This window comes from Chanos chanos, chromosome 1, assembly GCF_902362185.1.
Source record: "Chanos chanos chromosome 1, fChaCha1.1, whole genome shotgun sequence".
Lineage (NCBI taxonomy): Eukaryota > Metazoa > Chordata > Actinopteri > Gonorynchiformes > Chanidae > Chanos > Chanos chanos.
The window spans coordinates 26490846-26511255 of NC_044495.1; the positions used below are offsets into that span (position 1 = coordinate 26490846).

The 20410-nt window shown below is 39.5% G+C and overlaps 1 protein-coding gene across 1 annotated transcript in view; it reads left to right on the forward strand.

Annotated features, from left to right (window-relative positions):
- The window catches only part of pawr (PRKC, apoptosis, WT1, regulator), a 47010-nt gene that overhangs the window by 1794 nt on the left and 24806 nt on the right, over positions 1-20410 (forward strand). The gene's annotated exons all lie outside the window — the stretch shown is intronic.

Consider the following 20410-nt stretch of genomic DNA (forward strand, 5'->3'; position numbering starts at 1 on the left):
CTTAAAGCCACATACTGTGCATAGTGGAGCTCTGACTATGTTTCCCTGCCAGCCAGCCAATGACTATTGCCCTCTGGATAGTTTCTCTTGGAAGTCGACCAGTGTCTCAGTTGGCTCAAGACATCCTGTCATTAGGCTCTGTGCATTGCCAGTGTTAAGTAGTTTGGGAACTAGTCAAGAGCCAAACCATAATGTTAGGCTTCAGTCTGAGAACAGTCATACCAAATATGCACACTCAGGCACAATGGTTTCTCAGGGCTTGTAAATAGAAAAAATGGTAATATCTGGTCTCAAGGTAGCATATTCATTGTGGGAGCAGCGCTTGACATTAATATTTGTCTGCTGTCCGGGACATGGGAAATGAACACCCAGACAACCAAATATAGATTGAAGTTGTCTGAATGGACAAATAAAAAATACGCACAAATCATGAAATTAAACGATTAAGCCATTCCAAGAAGCAAAATGTCCTCTGGATGCTTAGGGGTCCATATTGTTAGTTGCTGCAGCAGTATTAACACTCCTTTGCTTGTTTTCTATGCTTGACACCCTGTCATTTTTAGAATACACATGGTATGTAGACTGGAGCTACAAACAAGTGAGATTGTGGGGTTTTTTTGAAAAATGAGAATGTGTATATAGTATGTTGGTAGTAGAGAGGCACTGGATGCACAGTGACTACATAAGACAATAGTCAAGGCCTCACTGTGATGTGCAAATATTTTCTACACACTAGGCTGGATGCTCCGTATTTGCCCACATTAATCAGAACTGTTGACATTCTTAAGAGGTCTTGCCTATTACACTCCAAGTCTCACCCTTCTGATAGGATATGTATGTGTGTGTGTCTGAACACCTTTGACCCCATGAAATACACTGACCCTTAGAGGAATTTAGCCCTGAGTCCCTTCATATGGTATGCTGAGAAGGTATGGCCTGCAGTAAATAAGTGTGTGGGCTCTTAGTTTTTTGGAAGTTCACTCTTGTGCTGTTGTGTCTGTTTGCTTCCTGATGGCCTGCTGTGGTTCAGGGCCTTTTGATGGAGCCCATTGTTTTGCCGTTTAAGTTTTACAACCTGTTGTGAGTTATGAGGTCTTTATGGAGCCTCCACCACTCTACTCCAGCGCTCCAACATTATTTCATTGTCCCAGCTGGATCTGCCTGATAAGGGCTGGTGTCGGCACACTTGAAAACACACTGAACTTTCTCAGTTTCTCATCTGTAGCTCTGAAAAGATATGACAAGATATATGTATGTCAGCAGCTTTACCAGTTAACTACTTAAAATGGGCCCTCAAATACCATGGTTTTTTTTTTCTCTGTACTTCTCTCAGCGCATGGCATTCTGGAGCATTAATCCACTCTATTTCATGCCTGTCCTTAGTGAAGGCATATCTCTAGTGAACTGACCTTTTCTTCACATGCCTATGTTTTTCATTTGATTTGATTTGTATAGCAGTGAAAACATGGAACTTATTTCATTTTGAGTCATTTGAAACAAGTGAGTGGTGGTAAATACAAGGCCTGTTGTTTCACAGCTTTGCCTCAGCATGTTCATGAACCAATTGTAGATTAAAGTTCAGTGTCTTTTCTTTTTTTCCAGGCTGAACTCAGAAGCCAGTATAAACAGTGTGATATGAAAAATAGAAGAACTTGCTCGAAATGAATTTACAGTGGAAATCTATGTCTCTTTCTTGGTTGGATGTGGTCAAATGTTTTGAGCTCTTGAGATTTAGATCTGGAAAAGATTATTTATCACCAGGGATTTTTTTTCTGGTCCTCAGTCCTCTCTTCTTGTAGTCCCTGAAAGAGATGAATGTTGAAGCCATGTTATGATCACACAAATACACACCATATTTCTCCATTTTCTGTTGAGAGAAATGCTGGAATTGAATCAAAAGAGATATTCTTATCTTGGCTCTTCTTAAAGATGGTGTGTTAGCACCAATGGTGCCCTAATAATCATTGTTTACACAGTGCTCGCAATGAGGGGTAAAGTAGACTATCTGAGCAGAGGGGACATGCTGTGATAGAGGTTTGTGTGAGGGTATTATTTAACTATCCCACACTGTGGATAAATACCCCAGGGTATACCCTGCATGGTGGTTTTAACATTTAAACACCGCAGCAATACTGATTATTTTCAGCCTCTGCAGTTATGAAAACACTTTCTCATGGCCTAGAAGAACATCCAACTGCAGCAGTAGCTTAATAGTAGGAGCAGGCTACTCCTAAGATGAAGACCTTATCTCTCTTATTCCCTTATTCTCTTATCCCTAATTTTCTTGTCTCATTTCTCTCTGGAACTTCTCCACCATGTTCTGTTCACTCTGGAAATGCAGCATGGCTAGAGTTGAGGCCCGATAACCTTGATGATGATAATGATGATGATGACGATGATGATTAGTATTAGCGGTATTGCTGGCAGGTGTACTGAAGTTTATTAATTACAATTAAATTAACTGATGGGCCGGTAAATGAACACCATATCATTTGATGCTATTTGATAAAAAATGTTTACCTCTGTACTTGTCCTGTTTTAAAAAAAACTCAGGGTTACTTCACCTAATAATACAGCATGTAGAACATGCAAAAGTTTAGAGTCAAAATCTTATAAAATTCTGGGAACAGGAAAAAACAAAAAACACATTTTGTGTGTGTGAGTGTGTGTCACTCTGTCACTTTTGATGACTCAGTGTGTAAATAATCTGTTTGAATATAGATTTTTAATAATCTATTTGAATAGAGATATTAAAGACAATATTTGTCCAAATGGACATTAAACTAATTGCCCAACTGGCTCTTCATAAAAAATTTCATGGAGAATGAAAAAGGGCTGAAGGACCTTATTCAGAACTTAGTTATCCAGTTATGTAGTTAGTTATGTTTTCTTTTTGTTCTTTAGTTTAATTCTTTTTCCAAACAAGGCCACTTCATAATCACTGGAAATACCTGTGAAATGCAGTCATAGCCTTAGGTGAGCCAGAGACTAATAGGCTGTTTCTTGTTGTTTTTGCGCGAACAACATTCCAAGCTCTGCCCTAATCCACAGAGTAACTAAAGCTACTGTTTTATATGGAGACATTTTGGCCTCCATATATTTGTTTACGAGTATGCAACTCACATTGGTGTGAAATGTGTCTTGGAATAGAGACATTCCCAAAAGCGATGTCATGGTTCCGTTTGGGGGAAGGGAGGCATGTAGCTGAGAATGACTCAGGACAAGGCATGCAGGAAAGCCCCTCACCTTTCCCTGAATGATCTCTTAACACATCAGAAATGTAGTTTCCTGCATAATGGGCAGTGTAACTGGTGTTTTCTGCTGTTTTAGGAACATTGTGTAAACATCAGCTCTCATTTTTAAGTGCTTCTCACTTGGTGAAGCATGATGTTCTACCACCCATTAAGCTGTCAGGGTAAATCATCACACTTAATTGAGGAGAAGGAATGTAATGAGAAGGGGGGAAAAAAGAAACTGACCCTCTGTCTAAATAGTCATCTCAGCCCTTATATCAGGGCTCTGTGAATGGCCATGTCTTATTGTACCCTTTAATACTTCCACTGTAATTGTAAGTACCCACATTAACAGACTTGGTAATGGCCAGAGATCACAGCCCATCCCGACTTCATGTAAGTAGGATTAATCATAGATTTATCATAAATACTACTGATGCTGCAAGAGAACAACATTTAACTTAACTTTAGCTCAACAGTATGGAATGCATTGCTACATTATAGCCTACTATAGCCTACAGATTAGTGGATTTCAGCTGAGAGAGCACATTGGGATATGAATGGATGGCTGGCTGGATGACTGTGACTCAGGAGTTTGACAGGGGATGGTGGACACAACCCCTGAAATAGACCTTTACTGTCTATCCGTTTGGATTGTACTTTCTGTTTGCACGAGAAACTCCTCACTGCTCCATGAGTGTTAAAGTGACGCAGTTGTTGCGTCTGACTTGTAACTGATTAACCCAAGGTAAGCAGAATCAGTAGGAGGGCAGTTGAGTGTTCTTGTGATTGTTTTACTCCACAACATTTGAGTATGGTTGATGTCTCAGCACATTATTTAAAAAAAAAATTGTTTAATATCTGTTTATTTTTGGCCTGTTTCATGAGGCCTTGTAAATGTACTGGGTAGAATACCAGACAGATCACAGTGATGATAATCACATTATTACTTTCTGTGGTGTTTCACCAGGATGTTGAAAACCATGTTCTCATAAATAATACATCCCATCTTAAAAACAAAACAATTCAGCAAATCTTAGTCAGTCAAACTTGGCTTATGAACTTATCAGTTTGACCAGTGCTGCTCACTGTTCATCCATCACAGCAATACACAAGCTAAGAGGGCTCTGTGTAGCACAGCAGTGGAAAGGGATTATAGTCTGTCTGGTGAGCTGTTGGATTGTACCCGATTGCTGAAGCCACCCCACTGAAACCCATTTGTTGCTTTGGGAAAGTGTAAATGTAACTTGTTTGTTCAACATTCCTGTCTGTTCTGTGGTGCTTGGGAGGATTTGTGAGTCAGCGGTAATCAGGCCACTCTGCGTGATTAGGCATTTGGGAGCCTGTCCATTTATATTCATTACAGTAGAATAATACAGATCTCTTGTCTGCCTCTCTCTCACTCTCTCATTCACTCACTCACTCACTCACTCACTCACTCACTCTCTGTCTCTCTCTCTCTCCCTCTTTCTCTCTCTCACACACTCACACACACACACACACACACCCTTACTCTGAGCCCAGCTGAGTGTAAGAGGGTGCAACTGTGGGTCCCTAAATTTCACAGTTTCATTTCACCAAACCCAAATTTGATGTGCCTTGACATTCAAAATGACTGTACAGTGCAAGCCACATAAATAGTGGAATGATGTTGATTATTGTGGTTAGTCAAAGTGAAGTGGCCACCACCAACACTGCTGAACTTAGTGTTAATCTTCTGTGTCTTACATCACCATGGATACCTCACTTAGACTTTCACCTCAGATAAATTCTTGTGCAGCTCTTGAACTTAGCACTGTACAGAGATAGGTAGAAAGAATATAGCAAGGAAAGTAATGAAAAAAAACCCTGTAACTGATTAATTTTACCATGGGTATGAAAGTATTCAATACCGTAGCAGTGGTTTACTGGTTAAAAGAATGTAGCTATACTCAGGTTTGCTTTGGCTTTTTTCTTCTCAGAAGTGCACATTCTTGTGCATGCTGAAGGATTTAAGTAGGGCTTTCAGTCATTAAAGACACATTACTTTTGTATGTGCATAACTGAGGAAACTAATATGATATACTTGGGAAAAACCTTCAGGAATCTTAAGTATGTGCTCATGCTTTTGCACTATTATTCTACACCTTTCAACTACTACAAACATCAAAATTGTGATTGTACATTCTGTTCTGATCCACACACAGAGTGTTCTCACAAACCATAGCATGAATGAAATCATTATAGATTCAACTTTATGCGAATGTAAGTTTCAAACACTGCAGATTGAATTAAAAAAATATGAGTCTTAGCAGCCCACATACATGAGGCAGGGATATTTACAACAGTGTGATCAAATACAGAATGAGGAAATACTCAGGTGGTTAGGAGAAATGCCCTCTTGCCACAGGGCCTTCCTTTGAAGTCAGAACCTGACTGAACTCCCTCTGTGTGTGTCTTTGTGTGTGTTTGTGCATGTATGTGTGTGTATTTCACATTGCACAGTATTGGAAAGAAAAAGCCCTGTAAGCTGTTTTTACCTATGCTTGGCATCACTGTAATGAGTCTACTGCAGCATCCTGATAAAAAGCTGTGATTGGCCAGCACTCAGTGTGTGTAGCTCTCTCCTGTGTTCACATGTAGAGGAGGCTGACCTCTATAATCTTTTCCTGCTCATTTCTCAACTGGCTAGCAGTACTCCCAGACTATGTATTTGTTTATCTTTTGTACAAATTCTTTTTGTTGTCTCTGTGTAGTCTATCCTTGCTCTTCACTGGAGTTTTGGTGATAATGTAACCAATGAGTATAAGTTTCATACATTGAAGGCCACTCCCTTTCCACCCCAGAGGCTTGTTTGGATGTAGGAGACTCACTGACTCAAAAGACAACAGAGTCAAGGTGCAGAAATGACAGATTTCAGCTAATTGTTCACAATCATTCCTCCTTGAGTGTAGAGCCCCTTCACCTTAGTGGATGCAAACAAAATACATTACACCTTTGAACTTTTTTGTTGAGATATCTTGATGATGCAGAGTGGTAGGCTATCTGTTTGTCTGTCTGTCTGTTGGTCTATCTGTCTGTCTGTCTGTCTATCTATCTATCTATCTATCTATCTATCTATCTATCTATCTATCTATCTGTCTATCTATCTATCTACCTACCATTTTACTTATAGAGCACATCTTTTTACATTTAACACGCAGGACAAGCATCAACAGTAGATGCTTCTGCCCACTTTTGAAATATTTTTTATAAGTTCACAGGAAAGTACATTTATACTAAATTTGCAGATTTTGCAGGGAGCATTGCAGGGAATCAGCATGCCGTCGTCAGTTTGACATTGACTGAGCTCTGTTTCACTTTCATTCTTTGGTAGTGGCTGTTGAATTAGTATGAAATGACTTCAAAATGTTGAACTGTGTTTGATAGCACTCTCAGAACCAGTTTAAAACAGGGCTAACTATAGCCTAACTATTTGGGTGTGGCTTCAAATAGCACTTTTTTTTTTTTGATGGAGTTTGAACAATGAGTCAGTTTTGCCTTGACTATGCTCTTCATGAAGGCAATGAACTGTATAGAAATTAATTGGAAAGAATATTTTTCTTGGTCCGTTTTTGGCTTTACTGATCCAATGTAGGCCTAATGACAAGTTTGAAAGTACAGGCCAGTTGACCAGTGGTTGCCATGGACTCTGCCATAATGATTGACAACACAGGCATTCCAGATGGGCAACTTTTTGTCCTTGCAATGGAGTGGGAGGCATTGCAATGTACAACATGCAGCCAAGTCAATGAAGCATCTTGTTTGTTTAGCCCAAGTTTAGGTCAAAGTGCTAGTCTGGGAATTCCCCGCATCCCCACCACTCCTTTGTCTCATGTGATGACAAAAATAAGACCTAATTTCAGCAATACCTGTTTATCTTTGTCGCTGATGCTTTATTATTTTATTTTGCTTGAAGTGAGTACATATTTGAATATTGAATGCACAGATGTCTGTCTCTGGACTATGGCTGAAAATATGAGGTGACACTTATCTGAGGGGCATTCTCTTTAATTGCGAGTTCTCCAGCTGAAAGCTCTGAAGTGGTGAACTGAGAGGATCAGTATGAGACTGGCTCTGTGAGTGTTAGCCTTTGCTTGTATAATAGCCTGACCTTGTATAAGATGCATGACCAGTGAAGTGCCCCACTTTGGTGTGACGGATTAGATTTTCATCATAAGACATCCTCCTTGATTCAGACCGTTTGGTTTGCATTGCTTTTGTCTTGTCTCTTTTTTCCTCTTTACCTCATCCGTCCTTCCTCTTTGATCTGCTTGGATGACTCTTAACCTTCAGATATGCATGATTTATTTATGTGTTCTTGGTTTAGGGTTTTTCTTTTCCCATTTGCCTTTTTTGTGCTGCTTTTTGCAGGCCTGCTTGTCATTTGAAATGATTTGCATGAGACTTGCCATACAAGTCCCACAGTCCTCAAAGTGGCTGTTTGTTTATCTGATGCTTTTCCCTTATTGTGTGGTTTAGACTCATGTGTAAACATGAGTGTGGCCTCTGTATGTGTCTCTCATTCCTGGAGAAAACCTCGACAGCTCAAGATCAGGATGAACAGAGGGTTGCATCAGCCACTTCCTCAGTCCTTCAGGCAGGATTTATCTTTCTTGTCAAACTGAAAGGTCACCCAATCTAGAGTCAACAGACTTCAGCATTCTGGCACTGAGAAAGATACAAAGGGATCTTTATCAATTCAAAACCACCCATGGAGCCCTAGTTTCACATGTTTCAGTCAGTGTAAAATATGCTGTGATTTGCAATCAGTGTCAAATTTTATACTCAAACAGAAGTGTATTATGAGAAAGTTGATGCCGTAAAAGGATTTTATAAAAGGATTTCAAGTGTATGATGACAAAGTTGATGCTGCATGGCTCAAATACTAACTGCTCAGACTGAATGGCTGACATCTGTTGGGAAGTGTAAAATGTTCCACACTTTTTATTAGTTTGTAAAGGGATTCTTTATTGCCAGAGTAGTTCCCGGTCCTATTTACATTAACAGTCACTGTTTAATGCAATGGCAATGCCTAATGTCATAGTAGAACAAGGAAAATAAATTGCCTAATGGTTTTCTGTTAGTGGTGTTCTTACAGAATGCACTAACGACATGGCATTATGCTGTAGCCAGCATAGAGTACTTAAGTAACATTTATGATTCTCCTGTTGGATTGTGATTTGAATGATTCACTATGTTTTAGCTGAGAGAAGTGAGCACAAAGAATCTATCAACAGTCCCTAGAACTACTGTGTTGATCCAAAAGAACACATATCCTACAATTTTTTTTTTTACAAGGATATTTGCCACAGCTAAATTGACTGCCGCCACTCACCCTTTTGATGTGGTCAGTGTAACATTTGAAAATGAACCTCTTGCTTCTTGCATGTTACTCTTAGATCATTCACTCACAGCAACCCTAGTATGAGTGAGCAGACTGTTAAAAGGTATTATAAAATTTGTTTCTTTTTCTTTTATTGTAGGATTTATAGCAACATCCTGGCATGTCATTATATTGTTACCATGCCAACAGAGAGCTGTATTGTCCATGTCTCAATTGAGGTGCATAGGGTTCACCTTTTTAACCAGTCCCTTTGGCTGATGTGGTTTAGAACCAGAAATGAATAGAAGGTGACTCACAGCCTGTTAATGACTGTACACAATGGCCACCATACACAGAATACCCCTCTGGGCATGGTAAACGTGCTCCAATGATTTCAGTCTGAACTGGAGATTAACAGCGAGAAAATCTGAGAAAGAGGCTGGAATGTTCATTGGCTTGTGAAGTATGCAGGTGCATTGTCTTGTTTCTCATGTGTTGTATCATGTTTTACTGATTTTCAATAGTTTTTCCTCATGGATTCATCAATATCCATTCTTCTTGTGTTAAAAGCAAGCCAACACTGTAGTGTCATCTGTCAAAAGGGTACAGCTTGTGTCCTTGCAAATTCTATTCAGTAATTGGATGAAAAGATTGGATGATAGAACTATCCCATCATTGTTGACTTTTATGGCAGAAAGAGTTCATATTTGTTTTCTCATCCTCCTCTGGAACAGTGATTGGAATGCCATGTAGCCTATGAAGTTGTTTTTGACGCACTAGACTGATGTGTATAGTGATAGATTTGAGACTATGCAGATCACATATAGAGATGCAACTTCCTTCTCATTCTTTCTGGACCATTCCATCTCAAATCATCCACCATAAGACCCAACATCTCAGATTGTTCTTCAGTGATCTGTATAAGGATAGGTGAGCTTAGCAGCAGTCCTGTAACAGTAGTCCTGTAAACTCCAGTATTTTGTAAAAATTGATTTAATCTTTGAAAAATGAAGCAAACTGGTTTGCCCCAGAATCTTTACTCATGATTATTATTGCTCAGGGAACCTAAGGAAATGCCAAAACTTAACCTATGGAGCACTGCACACCTTAACATAATTTACACTATGGCAGTGGCTTGCAGCGTTGCTTTCTCATCAGTTTTTGACTTTGTGTGAGATTATGCTATAATAATATCATTCTCTATCCACCAGATGCTGTTGTTCCTAGATAAGAAAATGTGGAAGATGAAAAATGGCATTTTAGAAGCCTTACCTTCAAGTGATTAAGATTAAAATGAGATTTAGGATTGGTGACATTCAGGCTCACACATTTTGAAACTCAAACAAGATTGGGGTTCATGCCCACCCTTTTTACACCTGGACTCTAAACCTGTCTCCAAGCATATTTACTCTTTGCTATTTCCTACAACTGAAAATACAAACTACTGGAATAAAATGATTTATAGGAGGTTTGAGAGGAAAATACTGAGGGAGTTCCTCACCAATCAAAGACCTCAGCTGCATGAAGCAGCTTCCCACTTCATTATCCAATCCTGCCGGCTGACATTTCTTTAAAATACTTCATTTCTGTTAATTACGCACTGTTGCATTATTCTTAACTCTGCACAACGATACGCCTTTATCCCCTGAAGCTTTACCAATGATAACATGTTTTTCATGTTTTCTTGCCAAAGAACAGCAGCATCTCATGGGTCCAAAGTGCTGTTATCTTAGTATCACTATGGTATGAGACAATAACAGTTGAATCTGATTGTCATAGAGAACTGACTTTGCATATTGTATGTTTGGTAGGCTTGAGGTGAGGTATGGTGGCATCCATAGGTGGGGTTTGATCTTTTGTCATCATTGTAATCAATTAAGGTGGAGTACTGGACAACTTGAATCTTGGAAGCTATTTTTGTCTTATATATTTTGGTTCCTAAGGTATTGAAGTGTTTATTGCAGGTGCAGCCATTCAGCTTGTTACAAAACAACGTTACATTTGAATGAATATTATTTTAGCCTAACTGCAAATCATTTAGAACATTTTTGGGCAGTGGGTGTTTACATCCACTTTTCTACATGATTTTCTGTGTTGTAGGATAAGTCTGACTCTGATCAGTGAGAGTTACATCACAGTGAAGGCTTAAACTTTGTGTTTTCCCAACACCTTTCTTAATAAAGAGGTTCCACCCATGTTTACTTTTCTGTACTGGCTTACAAGGCATTCCACTGAGGTTACAGTGCCATTACGTAGTTGTGATCTTATTGTCATCTATCCTTAAGGCTCTGTTTTTTTTTTTACATACATTATCAGTCTACACTAAGTTGTTTAATATTTGGGTGGCAGTATAGGTGATGAAATTGGTGAAAACTTTTTTATTTTACTTCACCATGGCACTATGCTATTTCCATGCCAACAATTTCATGACACTGTATGGCACTATGTTATTTCCATGCCACCGTTTTCACAGATTAACTGAATAAGGACTTTCAATGAACTCCATTTGTTTGTACTTGTATTCCCTGTTTTTATCTTGTCACATTTTAATAAAAGAAAATGATTAAGGATATTTGCTCACTTACAGTAATTTTTTAACAGGATCTAGGCTGTTCGTCTTGCTAGTGCAGTTGTGATACTGAAAAATGTTGATTACGAGGGGGCTTTTCATAAAAATTTTGCTGAGGTAAAATGATATTGGTTTGACATCCAGGTATGATCTTAATCACCTCTCCTGTGTTCAGTAAGGGGTGCTGGCTCCATTTTAAACCCATGAAGTGACTGCCTTATCAGGTAATTAAATCTCAGTACTGGGGCTGGACTGTTGCCTTAGTCACATTAATCTGATGAACATGTTTCTACATGGCTACACTGACAGCCCGTGATGAATTGCACCCTCCTCCCACTCCAGTCGTTTCTCTCTCCCTTTTCCCTTACATGTAGAGGATTACTTTGGTTTCAAACATCAAGGCTTTAATTGGTTGCATATCAGCACAGCTTGATAAATGTGACTCTTAAGAAGAATGTACCCTTGTATATGTGTGTGCATGTGTTGTCTTTTAGCCTTAGGATCTCAGTTCAGAGATACACCTTTCTTGTATAGTTTTAGTGTTCAACCTGGGACTGTAACAGTTTCTCAGGGGGCCTGTGGAGCTGTTGGGTGTCAAGCAAGTAAGTATAGTTTTAGGGAACAGAACTTACTCTCCCTGTGTCCAGCTGCTTTACTGGTAATGTCACTGGCTATGCGACCTATCTAAAAACCAAACAAATTGCTTCAAAAAATGGACATGTAGTTAAACTGATGTTAAACTAAAGGTTGATATACTTCTGTATAGGCTCCAGAGCAGTAGATTATGCAAGTGTGTTGTGAGCATTTATACTTGTGCGCTGGTGTGTGTGCGCATTGCTCTGCAATTATACCGTCAAAACGCTATGTCACTGTGTTGAGTTTCTTCGCGTACTTCAACCAATGGCGACTGAAACTGAGCAGATTATGTTGGACTTGGAGCTAATAAATGTTGGACAGCAGTTACGTTTACTGAAATCACTGCAACGCAGTACCTTTTTCGGAGGCGAATGTAGGTCTACTTGTCCATCAAGTTCTTCCATCTCTTTGCACATTCTGTGTACATTCCGTGAATTTGCTGCTGCTTGCCAGTCTATGTAATGTGGCGAAGAAGAGTCGTACAAATGTAATATTTATGGACTTTCCTCAGTTATCCTCTCCTTGATTTGGTCCAATCCCAGTTGTTGCAGTATATGTCGTGTAGTTACATTTCTGGGGAGGTGCGCGTCAGGCTACGGCGTAGGTGTTAGCTATGTGGCTATGCTGATCCGATTTGATGCAGAAGTATAAATTGGCCTTGACACTATTAGGTATGTCCTAATAGTGGCAATAGTGCACAACCTGAAAATAGGGATGGATGCAAAATGTGGAGACTTCATCAGCTAATGCTTGTGATGAGTTAAATTTTTTCATTTGAAATGTTGCCTTGGCTGAAAAATAGGATATTGCTATTTTATTTTATGTTGAATAAATTATTAAGGATATGCTATGCTTCAAATGAACTTGAAGACTCGTGGCTGCCCTACAGACAAATTTTCCATCTCTCACTTGTTTTTTATTCTTGCCAAACAACAACATACAGCAATGCGATCAACATCAATATTTCACTATTGTGTTCTCACCTTGGCAAAAATTAGAACTGACATGATCTTTGAGCTTTGATATATTTGTTCCAACATCCTGTCATTAGTCTCCTCAACTGGAAGTAATAGGGGTATTTGGTGCTACACATTCAGCATTATATATAAATAACATTTTTTCTTTCATTTATTTTTGCATGGTTTTTTTTGGGTAGAAAACATTGTACCGTGTTTCCTCTGACCCTGTAGTAGTTCAGAAAAAATGAAATATTGGTGAACTGTTCCTTTAACACAGAATTTAACCTAACGGAAGATGGTTAGAATCATCTTTTTAATCATCATGACCTTGAACATGCACTATTCATTGATCATATTGTACCAGATGGATTCCTGAGGCCTCATTTGCAATTTACCATTATGTAGCCCTTTACAGAGTCCCATCCAACCCAGTCTCAGTTTTCTTATGCAAAGAAACTGATGCTTTCCACTGTGGAAGTTCTACACACTGAGTAAACAGTGATAGCACAAGAGGTCCAGGCCATGGAAAGAATGACAGCCTTTTTTTTTTTCTTTTTTTAACTCCGTGGACAGTTGTTTGTCCAGAAAGCAACATCCCTTCTGCTGGGGCGGCTTGGGAGGGGGTGTTGTGATTGATCTCAAAGATCCCAGTTTTCTCATGAATAACAAACATTACACATGGCTTGAAGGCATTCTTACCGACAGTTCTTTTCTCCCAGATCACCTTGGGCACTCTGGCCTTTTCAAAAGAACCATAGACTTTATTGCACCGTTCTGATGGTTTTCCTCTGCAGGCTAGGACTTAGGATGTGGAAGCAGATGTATGAGCTCTGGTACAACGGAGGACGCAGATCGCTTGACATCTGAGTTGCGGCTCTCCTCAGGGAAAGTTTAGATAAGCAAGGTGAGCTGCTCTGCCTCACAGATGGAAGTTGTCTATCTGCTCTGTGTGGATAGGAACTGATGGCACATGAAAACCTTAAGACTTTGTGTACCCCAGAGCTTCCTGGAACATGTGACTCATTGCACACCTTGCGTGTCAGCTTTAAATTTGTCAGCTGAGCTGCTACCGCAAGCGATGCAATCTTTCTGGATTTTTCTTTTCTTTTCTTTTTTTTTTTCAAGCAGGAAGGTTTGGTTGGTGTTATCTCAGGGGCAACCTCCATCATCTCAGTCATTTGTGCTCTCGTACTGCTCCTTCAACCAGTGCTTGGAGGTTAAGGCGAGTGGGAGATAGTGGGATTTCAGTAATGGTTCTGTGGTAACACAGGGCCATTTCAATCTTATAGCTGTGCCTCTGTCTGAGAGAACAAGCCAGTGAGGTCTATAAGGAAATCACTTGCACTGATCCTCTCTAATAGAGCGCTGAAAAGTGAGAGATAGCATCTGCATTCCACACACTTATTTATATGTAAATGCAGGTGATACTGAACCGCAGTAAGTCAAAAGTGCATGTGTTAGTGATGGAGAGAGAAAGTGTGTATGTGTACTCAGAATTCCTGTCAGTCCTGTTATTTTTGGTTTAGGCATGCTTGCTATTCTGCTGGTGGAGCAGAGCTCTGGCGAGGAATGCACTAATCGCACAGTTCTGTTCTCCCTGGCCAGCCTGTCTTTTGTCTGCACTTCAAAACAAAAGTATGCTCCACCCTCCACCACCACCAATGATTTTGTGCATTTCCTTTCCATCTGGAGGGCAGGGACTGATAGGAAAGTGTGTCTGATTTTTTTTCCCTCCAATAAACAAGTACACAGGCACAAAAAAATGTTGTGAAACTTTTGGTAATACAGTTAAAATGCTATACCCTGCTCTGAGGCAGGTCGAACAATGGACCTCATTCAGATCAAACTGTATTACTCAGTATTAATGGGTGTTACTTCAACTCAACTCTCTGCATGCCACACCCATCTTATGGTATTTACCCAGTATCCACAGGCCTATATGTGTAGTGCTGCTTCACATGTAATGGTGATGTAATGGTGATAAACCACCTGAAATGCCATCTCCACCCATATAATTCCCCTCAGACGTGTTACGCAGGAGATTTAGCGATTTCATTTCCTGACCTTGTTGGGCTTAACAGACTGACAAACAATGCCCAACCGTAATGAGGCACGAGCCATTCTAATACAGCTGACACAGATTGGCCTGTGAAGGACAGTGGTTTGTTTGTTTTAGTTGAAATTCAAAAGTGTCTAGTTCCAAGAAAACAGCAGTTTGTTGTTTAAATACTACTCTTTTTGCCCTGACAGTGTTGCCTGAAAGAAGCAAAAGCTCAGCACATACATAGTACATTTGATCATTTTTGACTTAAAAGAGACATTTAGATTTATTTTTTAACAATTTTGTTTTAAAATATGGATTAGTTCATAGAGGCAGCTGCTTTCTAAATAAACATTGCTTTCTATATAAACACTTTGCTGAAATATTTTCTCTTTCTGTTTTAGCTGTTTAATTGGTTTCTATATTTTTTCAGTACAGTGTAGCTGATACTTTATGAATGTGACTGAGTGTTGTAAGCAGTAATCTTTGAATGCTGCCACTCCATTTGTTCAACGACTGTACTGCTTGTGCTAGGACAAATTTCTGAAATTGCTTGGCTTGGAAACACATAATTGAATTTTTATAAGTGGATACAGATTTGCTGTTGTAGGTGTTTGAGTTCTGCTGCTAATATTTTTCTATGACCTCATTTCAGAGATTGAATTGAAATGTAATGTGAATGTAATGAAGTGTTTGCTATTACTTAATTCAACCTTGTTGTGGGTAAGCACTCAGGTACATCAGCCAATAAACCACACTAAAACCCAGATTGGAAAAGTAGCATGATTACTGATGATATTATGTCTAGTGAATTGCTATTCCGTGGTTGAACGTCTATTTTTGTTGTCTCTAAAGTGTCTGTAGCAAACCTCCCTCCCTCCCTCCCTCCCTCTCTCTCTCTCTCTCTCTCTCTCTCTCTCTCTATCTATCTGTCTCTCTCTCTGTCCCTCTCTCTGTATAAACAGCAGGACCAGATGTGTACCTGTCATGGAAAATATCACAGTCTTGCCTCTTCATCTTTTTTTTTTTTTTTTTTTACATTTCACGGTTTCTTTGTCCTGCTGTTTGTTTACGATAGCAAGGAGACAAAATTATTTGATCATTGCTCCAGTATTTGGAGATGCTTGTTTACTTTACTCCATTTTTGAGATGTAAGGTTGCTTGTGGACTCAGGAGATTTATGCTTGTTCTCTGTGTTGTCCAGATGTAATGCTTTCTCTGGATGCCTGCTCCAGTACATTTTTTAAGCTGATGAAAATGAAGTCCACAGCTACAGGGGCCCCGAGTCACACCGGAGCAAAATGTACTGGATGATTTAACATAGTTGACTGATATGCCATATTCTCCTCTCCGCGCTGGGGAGAAGATAAATCTACATTTTATTTTTTCCCTCCATTTTTCCCTCTCATTCAAGAGTGCTCAGGTTCTTTAAGAACACTTTTCTACATACATATACTAGATATTGTACCAAATAAACCACACCGGCTAAAAAGAAACTTATATTTTTGCTGTGGTTGTACTGGGAGGGGGGGCGTTATTTGGGTTCGGCAAAATTGTTCTCATCTTTGTAGCTTAGGCTGTCCAGATTGCTACATCTCAGGAATCTCTGCTGGCATAATTAAGGATATTGCCAGTGTGGACTTTAAGGGTATTTCACAGCATGACCAAGCAACCTCACCCATGAGAATTAACTCTTTGATCTGGCTCCAAGCAGCATATGTTGTGCCAGTCTTCAAGCCATCCTAGATGAGTGACGCTACCAAGCAAGTAAAAAGTGTTATGTAACAGTCATAATATTCGGTGCTTGTTCCAGTTTCACCCAGGGTCACTGTCTCCTCATATCAACCCATCTTTATGTTTGCAAAGCAGCCTCCTCCACTGACCTCTTCACTAGATCAGTTACACTATGCTGCCTGTCAGCATGATGGGCTGAGTTACTGGTGAAGTTTCTGCGTGTAAGACCATTGTTTAATAACATGCTGTTTTGACATCTGTAAGATGTCAGAGTATTTCAGAATGACTGCAACTGCTCCAAACTAACCAAAGCACTGAGCTTCAAAGTAGGAATAGGAGTAGGAATAGGGTTGTTTTTTTAGCCAATTATATTTTGTTCGCTTAGGCTTTGTTCCTCATCTTGCGTCAGCTCTGTCCTTAATCTAATTTCCAAAAGAGCATCCCTGAATGCTGCTGTGTGGATCAGAGCGAAAATATGGAATGGAGGGTGTGGTGTACCAGCATGTTCAGACAGGATGGGGCTCTGATAGACAGGTAAAGGTGAGACATCTCTTCAGAAAGTAAAATGGAGCAAGTTTTAGGCACCAGACTTTTTAAGCTGTCACAAAAGGTTTGCACACTGTATGCAAATCCTTGACACATCACTTCTTCATATTGTAGTAAATAAAGAACTGATATATTTTGAACATGCCCAGACTATTGCCGAACGCAACTGCAGGTCGGTCAAAGAAAAAGGCCATTCAAAGAACGACTTATTCTTTCTTCCCTCTCAGCAATCCCATACAGCAATAAAACAATAAACATCCAAAGTTTTTTTTTTTGGCCATTAAGTTCAGTTCTTTTCATAATAACTGCATACCATTAATGTGGTCCTGTGTTTATGTTTGCATATCTTGTTTGTATGTGTGAACACACTCATGAGCCTGAACGTGTATGTGTATGTTTGTGTGCAGGATAAGATGTCTGGCTCTGTCAGAGAGCAGAGGGGCTTTTTAAAGGCTTGCGCTGTGGGCTATGCATTTGATGTCTTTTGAAGCCTCACACTCAAGGGATCCCACTGTTGGAGACTCACTCACTGCAAATAAAATGTATCAAATAGCAGTTAGTATCCACTGGGCAATAAGAATTTAATTATGTACTCTTTTTTTTTTTTCCTTCAACATCTTCACAGGATCAGTCTGTGAAATGCCATGACCATTTAAACACCAATTATCTCTGAAGACAATGGTCCATCTAGCTTGAATATTAGTTTATATTCTACATTTTTTCAAGTAATTAGATGCTATTTTGCTCTGTAAAACAAGCAACAAACGAAAATCTGCTACATTTCGACTGATCTAGAACTCGGTTTGAATTTTGTGTTTGTATCTAGTCTTGACCTGAGGCCTCTGACTGAAAAAGCAGTGCGTTTCATTCTCATCACCTCTCTCAGCATGGCCGCTGTGCAGGTCCCACTTAAGCACCAGTGGCTTTAATGGTAGCAGTCAGTTTCTCACCCTGTGTTGTTTAATTTAACACAAAATGAACACTCAGGGGCATCGATAGTGCAGTCGCAGGCTCATCTGCTCCCGGAAAGAGGGTTAACTGTCGATGAAGCTATGTTTAATTGCTCTGATTGCAGCGAATTGCATTATCAGCCTGGGGTCCCTAATTGTGTTTGAGTTGTGCCAGTGTGACTTGGCACACAGCTACACATGTGATCTTCATGATTTTGGCCTTCAATTGTGAGTACTCTTGTGTTTCAGTGTAGTGAATTGCAGCTGTGTTGTTAACCACACAAAGCAGTGCATCTTGATTTCCCTCAAAAGTATTATTACCCCCTTAGGACAATAGCAGAAATGAAATCTGATCAGTAGAATTATTTATTGAAAGGTCCTTTGCTTTATAAAGTCCACAATAAAGTCAGAATCTAGGGTTGAAGGTATTAATAGCCATACCGAAAGTCATTCTTATGGTGGCCTTTACATGCTCAGGTAGAAAAGACTGAAAATGGTAAGGCTCAGAACACTGATCAAGTACCAGAAAACAGAGAAAAGCACTGGCCCTTTCTTTATTTTTCACAGTACATGTTTCACATTTGGACATTACATAATAAAGGGAATCATCTTGAATTTCTGAAAGAATTTTTCATGTGTTTGATGTAACTTGAACTGTGACATGTACTCTCTTGAACTCAAGAACATTCTTTGTGTAAGGAGTACGAAGAAGCAGGCTCAAGGGTTCTCTCCTACTGAGAATCAGCTTCAGGACAATTTCATTACTTGTGCACTGATTTAGGAAGCATTCCCAAAGAAAACAGAACAACATGACCCTCCCCCCCAGTCTGAAGCTCTGAGTTTGAGCAGGAACATCTCAAATCAGAACAGGATGTTTACATTCAGCCTGTAGACTGAGAGTTAGCCATCCAAGTCTCGAATGCCAGAGGAACTGTGTCGCTTGTTTGTCTCTTTCACACGTATTTCTCCGAAGGCCAGATGAGAAGAACTAGATTATGAAAATAATCAGTGCTTTTTGTTTTTGTGGAGGTTGAATGTTGTCTGTCAATCCCTCCAAGAAGACAGGTAGGACAGGAAACACGTGCTTTTCCTTTTCCATTGTTGCTGTTAATGTTTTATTAAATTAGAGGTCAGTAGACTTTTTTGGTTTGTTTGTTCTGAGTTCTGTTGAATTTGAATGGCCCATTAGGGATTCTGCAAAACCAGGCCTGAAACCTGAAGCACAAACCCTCAGCTCATGTCCCCCAGCTCAGCTCAACAACTCAATCTGGACTCCAGCCATCAGCAAAGCAATCCATTTCACTCCACATTTAATCACTTAACCAGACTATCATTTAAGGGGGAAAAGCTGATTTATTCATTTAATGTCTGCTGTCATGCCTCAGGAAACAGTAGCACGACTTTGCATAAGGCCAAAACAAACTTCTACATTAAGTGTACTTTCTTGATGATATTACATGGGTGCCACTTGTGCTTAGATAGCCATGCACCAGTCCAATACCCTTCAGCATGTAGTCTAATTCATCAAATATGTGTGTGGAGGATTAAGTTCTCTGTGTGTTCCCATCAGGTAACTCTGAGGAATTTGAGGATTTGCTGTCCTCTGGAATAGCAAACACTCAAATATGTCTCCCTTTTTTCTTAGTTATTTTTTTCTGTTCTTCATGTTCATGAATTCTCAATTAGTTTTCAACAGTTGTCCCCTCTTCAAGAATCTGCACTGGAAATGAAAAGTGAAGTACTCTAGCTATGAAATTAACTGGCTGGCAAAAACTGGGTACGTTTTTCTTCTTCAGGACTGTCACTCATGAATATCCACTAATGTAAAATAGCTGTGAGTTCATTTTGTTTGTGAGTTCCAAGTTTGAGCTCTGTGTCAATTTTGATCTTTGGAAATAAAAATCATTATTTCATTTGTCTGAGTGAAGAGTATTGTGTTTTGGTTGTATATTTTTAGGTATGTTATTTTTTATGTTATTTTTTGTATACTTATATGGTCCACAAGATATATATGTTTGGTTGGTGTAAGACTTTATTATAACAGTTATAAAACAGTTTACCCTCAAACAGCATTCAAGCCCAGTGTCCTGCAGCACCTGTAGGAATGTTTTTCGGAGATATCTAGGGCTTTCATATTCTTTGATAGACAGTTTTATGAAGGATTTTCACAATATTATGGAATGGTGAAATGACACTTTAAGCCCCACGAAGTGCTTCTCATGCTTTTGGCTCAATCTCTTTGGCCAGGCTGTGGGGTTGGTTCCCCTGTATATCCCTCCCTCTGCATCACAAATGTTCAATGAAGGATGAGGGGAATAATATGGATTGACAAAGCATTCTAGCTTTAAACAAACCTGCCGAGACTATGGGTTGTGCCATCACACTTCTTTCAAAACAG